This window comes from Mycetomoellerius zeteki, unplaced genomic scaffold (genome assembly GCF_001594055.1).
Source record: "Mycetomoellerius zeteki isolate Tzet28-1 unplaced genomic scaffold, Tzet1.0 scaffold297, whole genome shotgun sequence".
Taxonomy (NCBI): domain Eukaryota; kingdom Metazoa; phylum Arthropoda; class Insecta; order Hymenoptera; family Formicidae; genus Mycetomoellerius; species Mycetomoellerius zeteki.
Genome location: NW_017257279.1, coordinates 220,045 through 226,790, shown reverse-complemented (window position 1 = coordinate 226,790; position 6,746 = coordinate 220,045). Strand labels below are relative to the sequence as shown.

General features: G+C 33.4%; 1 protein-coding gene across 1 annotated transcript in view; it reads right to left on the bottom strand.

Moving 5' to 3' along the window:
* Positions 1 to 6,746, bottom strand: part of dysc (whirlin protein dyschronic) — a 111,579-nt gene that overhangs the window by 103,813 nt on the left and 1,020 nt on the right. The window lies entirely within an intron of this gene.

Here is a 6,746-nt window from a genome sequence, read left to right as displayed (position 1 = left end):
AAACTCGAATCTTTTGATTGAATAAACCGACAGTGTCCGATGGACGTACAGGATGTACAGAAATCGCGCACTCTCACGGTAAATTCGGATGGAAATCACCTGGAATCACCCGACGTGGTCCGCACGAGTGATACATTCGATAATCACGAGTATAAACGGCTGGCGAATCCATCTATTAATAATACGGAGAGAGACATTTATAAGCAGCGTGCGATCAATGATGGCGTCGTCCACAATGACTTATTTTTGCGTCACGCGCTGTCGACCCTTCGCTCTCGGATCCACGAAGGATGACGAAGGGGCTCTTTCAGAAAACCGGATAAAAATGACGCGATAATGTTGGCGTTGACAGAAAAAAGGAATAAATAAATAAAAATTTTGGCGATTCGTCAGATTCAAAGAACGAATTTACACAAGTATAAATTAATTTCATCTTTGAACATAACACTGACTGTGAAGAAAAAAAAAGTTCATTTGATTAAATTACCTAATTTTTTTTAGTGTAAGATTACCTTTATTGTAGATGAAATAGGATTTTGATGGGACTAAAATAACACATTATTATATAAATTTTTTTCCAATATTCCAGTATCAAAATGAGAAATTCTATTATAATTTAATTATAATTAATTTAAATTTATATAATTTATGATTGCTTACGTAATACGCATTTTGTAGAAATGACAATAACAGGTTTATACTGCCTTTTATGTGGAAATTTTAATATTTAAAATTTTATGTCACATCTAAAAGTCAAAATCTCTTTGTAAATTATAGATAATTTTGCAAATTTGCTATTACATCAGCTGGTTTAATCCTACATAATATTTGTATATTTAATTTATATTTATTTATTCCATATATACGTTTCAATTAATATATTTATAAAGTACATAATATGTATTTATTGATTTCTCTTTATTCCTATTGGTAATATGTTGTATAAATAATAATAATAAATACTTAACGTATTTGAAAGTACTTATTATTCCTCTATAATATTATATAAAACACACTATACAGAAATATATATACATATGCTCTGATACTCTTTCTGTCTTATATAGGAATTCACAAGAGTGAATTTAAAATCATTGAGTTGAAAACCATTTGTAATGATTTCTTCAAAATTCGAGAGCGAACATTTTCTTAAATTCCATTCTTTCATCGTTAATTTTTCTACTCTACAAAACAATCTACTCGACTAGAAAAATTATTTTTGTTTTAATTATTGGAAGTATACGTGGAACGATCGAAGTCATTTCATTGTCAGGGCGAGGCTCGAGCGGGGATGACGCGGGGATTGAATCCAATTTCCCGTGACGGTTAGCGTGACTGTCACGCGCGTATTCAGAATTTACTGTGCGATCGAACGTAGGACAGGGTTGGAACTGTCCAAGTTACATTTATAGCGTTTACGCACGTGCCACGTGCACCATATAAACCGACATTCGGCCCAACGAACATCTATTCGTGTGCCCGTTACTGCATTCCGTGTGAGAGAGGAATCGAAAAAAGTGATGGGGAAAAAACGAGAGGGTCGTTGAGTTTGTTGCACTTGTCGCATGTGTGAGGTGCGCATAACGCAGAGAGCGTATGCTTCTTAAATTATTGATGCGAAGTATCTCTCGCACTTCTAGAAGAGTTTTTGAAGCGATTTTCGAAGCGTTATATAGTCTAGCATACCGCTTACCCGCAGAATTACATTTTCTAATTATGAACAATTTTTATAAATATTTTATCGTATACATGGCCTGCAATAAAGAGAATTTTCTTAATTATTTTAAGTTCAAAGATAGATGTTATACTTTTACTTCAAAAGTAACACAACTCAAAAAATTAAGTTTCTTAGAAAGAAGAAAAATGAATAACTGATTTTCAATTTGACAGAAAATTATGGGTTAATCAAATAATATCGACAAAAGAATATATATTCTTAACACGATGAAATGTCACTTTTGTCATTTTCGTTTCACAACCCTTAAAAACTTGCTTTTTTAAAGACGATTTTGATGACTTTTTGTAAACCATCCTTTGTGCCGTTTTTAAAATTGTTTTGAGTCGACAATTTTTGAACTATTTGAGTTGCGACGATTTTTTTTCTAAACACCTTTTTTTAATTGTGACTATTTTAACGAATTTTTTTTTAAATTACCTTTTTTAATAGAGACGATTTTAATGATTTTTTTATAAAGTTAAATTGGTTTATAAATAATGATTAATAATGTTTATTTAACTCATTCATGGTAATAACTCGAAAATCATATTTTTTTAAATCATTTTTAAAGTAAGGGAGCAATATTATATATTTTTGGAATCGATAGTTTGATCGAATAATTTATTGAGAAAGCGAACTAATGATGTGACGATTAATTGAAATGAAAAAAATTACTTTCTCTTAGTTGGTATATCATTAATGTATCTTTTCTCTTAGCTGGTATATCATTAATGTAATTTTTTTAATATTTGTTTACTTTTTACGTATCATGGCGCATAAAAACAATCGCTGATCCTTTTGTTCTTAAAGTTCAGTCTCTTATCGAAAGCTTGAAGAGCGTTTCAACATGTCATCCGCGTATAATCTTAATAATAAAACGTCAAAGAAATAATCTGTTTTGCGAGGTCTTTTGTGTTTCCACGACAATTTCTGAGCAATATCTAAAGTTACAGTTTAGTATAATGCTACCCACACAATTATATTTTTTATAAAATAATGTATACAAATATTTTATCAAACACGTGGTATACAATAAAAAGGATGCAATAAAAAGAAAAAAGCTAGCTATTAAATAATGGCATCTAATTAAGAAAAATTGTTTTTATGATAATTTTATCATGTAATTTTATATTTCCAACATAAAATTTTTTTGTTTACGTTTTTTACATACCCTATAGTATAAAAAATCATTGATTTTTGCTCCTTAAGTTTAATGGCTGCGTTTAGCAAAGAAAACTAATCAATTAATGCTTAGTGATTCTTTAATATGATTGATGGTTCCTACACTTACAATTAGATTCAGCGAAGAGCTAAAGACAAGAACCAATCATATTAAAGAATCACTAAGTACTAACTGATTAGTTATCTTTGCTGAACCCAGCCATTTTCTTATCGAATGCTTGAAGAGTACTTCAGCGTGTCATCCACGTAATATCTTAATTAAACGTCAAATAAGCGATATGTTTTGTAAGTATGTGATTTACAAATAGATTAAGCTATTTGTAGCATATTTGAATTTTCTTTCTACACTGTTAAATATTAAAAAATTGAATTTAAATCAATTCTTTAAATTAAATAATGTTTTCTAATTTTATATTTTATGCGTGTCACAATTTATTATTTTAACACAATGCATGTGATTAAAAAAATAACCACTTCTAATCAATCTGTTTTCGTAATTGAATTGCTTATTTTCAAAATAAGCATTCATATGCAGCAAATAATAAACTAAATTTGAGTCAAATTTAATATAGTATTTTAGTTGAATTATTTAACTTTTTTATTATTTTAGTCAAATTAACGACATGTATTGAATAGAAGTAATGGGGGCCTATATAAACAATTAAAAATTATTTAAACTGAGTATAGTTCGACATCACGAATTTAACAGTGTATGTAAGGCTGCGGTTCACTTGACGCTACAAACGCTTCGAAGCGTTTGAGCGACCAATTAGAACAAAGAATTTTACGAATTGACTAATCAAAGAATGCTTCGAAGCGTTTGTAGCGTCAAATGGACCGCAGCCTATGATGATCAGAAATACACGCGTTGGATAGACACACAGAACGATTCCTTGTTGAAAACCACGCGAAGTTAATCATCTTCTTCAAAACTGAGAATCAGATATCTTAGTAATCCAAGTTACTCGCTTCGAATGAAGACTCTACAAGAAGGAAAACCACTTGCTAATTAACTGTGGAATAAACTTTTCTCATCGATCCTCGGGGCGTGCGACTAGCCGAGCAGAAGCTCTTTTTCCCTTAATCGTTCACGTAGGTCAAGCACTACTTGAGCACCGCGACGTTTTCGTTAATGGAAAGCTATTTTTGTCTTCAACGAGGAAGATCGCCTCCAGGACGTGTGATATACCAAGCGCTTTCGTCACTATGTTATTTGTTCACTTTGAAAAATACTGGTGCAGATTTAACACCATGCAGTCTATATAATTCTCACTGTGTTGGTGTTAATAGTAATACTAACATGATGTGGATTTAACGCCATGGTCATTTTATGACGATGTTGATAGAAACACCACAGGTTATGAAGCATACTGATATTAATATTAACACAATGAGAATTATATAGACACAGCATGCTATCCACATCACATGCAACATAGCGTGAATTTATAACCCCTGATGCGTTTACATCAATATCATCACGTTGTGGATATAAAATCTAAGCATTAACTTACAGCATGTTGATGTTAACACCAACAAGTGAGAATTACATAAACACCGCATGTTAAATCCACACCTATATTCTTTTATATGTTGACGATCACTCTTTCTTTCTCTGTCTCTCCGTTTTTCTTTATCTCTCTACGTTCCCCTTTCAGTGAAGCGCTCTAATATCTTACGTTGTTTTCTCGCTTACATTCACGTGGCACGTGCTCATATATATATATATATATATACTCGTGGAAAGCGAACGAACGAACGAACGAACGAGCGAGCAAGCGTCGCGACGCCCCGGATAAGCGAAAGAAGGTGCTGTCGCGTGTCGGCCTCCGCATATACGTGCATACGCCGCGGCCGTCGTCGTTATTAGTTATTAACGCGACCGAGCGACCGCTTTTTTCCACGAGGGTGTGCTCACGCAGCACGTCACCACCAGGGATCGATCTTCGGCCACGAGGTCGAGGGCTGGAAAGTGTTACGAGAAAGAGAGAAAGAGAGAGAAGAGACAGGAGCGACAAAGAGGGGTAGAGGGGTTGTGCACAAGCACTATCTTCTTCTTCTTGGTCGAGGCCGAGCCGAGGAACCGCCCTTAACCCTATCAAATTTTTAACGGACCGTCGACTCACGTCGACGGCTTTCCCGAAGATCGACCGAATGGCGGGATCGATAAGGAAGAAGAACGTCAAGGGGAATAATAGAATATTTGTAAATAAGCAGAAAATATGTCAGAAAAATATCCGAAAAACTATCAAAAGTGTCCGATGCATTTATACTGTCTTCAGGCGTCACAACACATCCTTCGGGTATTTTTACATGGATGTGTTTGTGTGCGTGTTTGTTTTAACTAGTTTCAAAGCTTGGGTATTGCACGAGCTGCTGTTACGTCTTCAAAGAGAAGAATAATCTTGCCCCCTGGAATAGGTTATTAGTGGCGTCAGAGCTGACGCAATGTTTTTCAAGGCAAGTACTGTCTGCTAACCTCGAATCTTGGCATTAAGATTGATAAAAGTTTGAAGACAATAGGCTACGTGACGTTACAGTATTTTTATGTGTGAGTTAATCGTAATTTCTTAATAATTCTATGTGTGGGAGTATGGTTTATTTTTTAAATCGTAATAATCAGAATTTTTCAAGGATTTTATTGAGCAACCCTTACAGAATTTTCTTATATAGAATAGATATCCAAGGAAGGTCCTAAAGACCTCTAGAGGATGTCCCCATGTTCTTTGAAGGTTTTAAAGATATTTTCAGAACATCTCTTGAATTGGGTATATATGCTATGTGGGTTATACTGGAAGATATAATGATGAATTTATTTTGTGTATTAAAATCATGTTGCTTAGTGCTTTTAGTACTTAAACTAGATGATTAATCACTACCTGTTAGTATTAAATCGATACAAAGCGCTGAAGGATTTTCTAAAGACTTCCAGAGGACGTCCTCGTATCCTCTGAATGTTCTAAGGATGTTCTCAGAATGTCTTTTGAATAACTATGTTGTTTTTGGGTTATATTGGAAGGTATATATAATTATGAATTACTTATTTTGAGTATTAAAAGCACGTTATTCAATGTATAATTAATCGCTGTCTATTAGTATTAAATTGGCCAGTATTAAATTGGATTTCTATAAGCGAATTCGATTTTGACTTAGACAAACGTTAGAATTTATTTTAGAACTGTATAAATCCGATGTCGAATCTATATTTACAAAGTTCAACTCTTTGATGATAATCCTTTTTAGAAATTTCATGGAAGAAATATCAATTTTTGCCTAGAAATATTATAGAACACTACAAATACTATTAAGATAAAAATACTTGGCGCTTCTTTTACATTTTTAATGTCTTTCTTTTAGACAGATCTATATTTACAGAATTGAAATTTGATAATCGTATCCTTTAAGAGTAGCTTATCTTTGAAATAATTACGAAAATCCTTCGCTAAAAGATTGCGCGACACGTTCATCCCTGCACATTTACTCCGATTAGTTCTACGTTTCTAGAGTCGGAGTGTCACAATCCCAGTTTCTAGAGGCGATTATTGCCAATGACAATATTTTTCAAGGTAACACCTGATGCTAGCTCAAGCCAATTACTGCTGTAAGCCCGACTCCGGTATGTTTCTATTATCGGGCACCTCAACAGTAAGGGTTCACTACATCAGAAAGAAACTTAATCTTAACAATTTTTTTAAAGGTCTCAACTTTGCCATTAAAAAAATTGCTCTCTTAAGCCTCATTGGCTTTCTTCTAAATTACTGCGCAAATATCTCGATGTCACGATTACTTCAACATCGCGAACATCATATTTCGCGACTTCAGTTTCATATTTTTTTCCAGGGTCAGA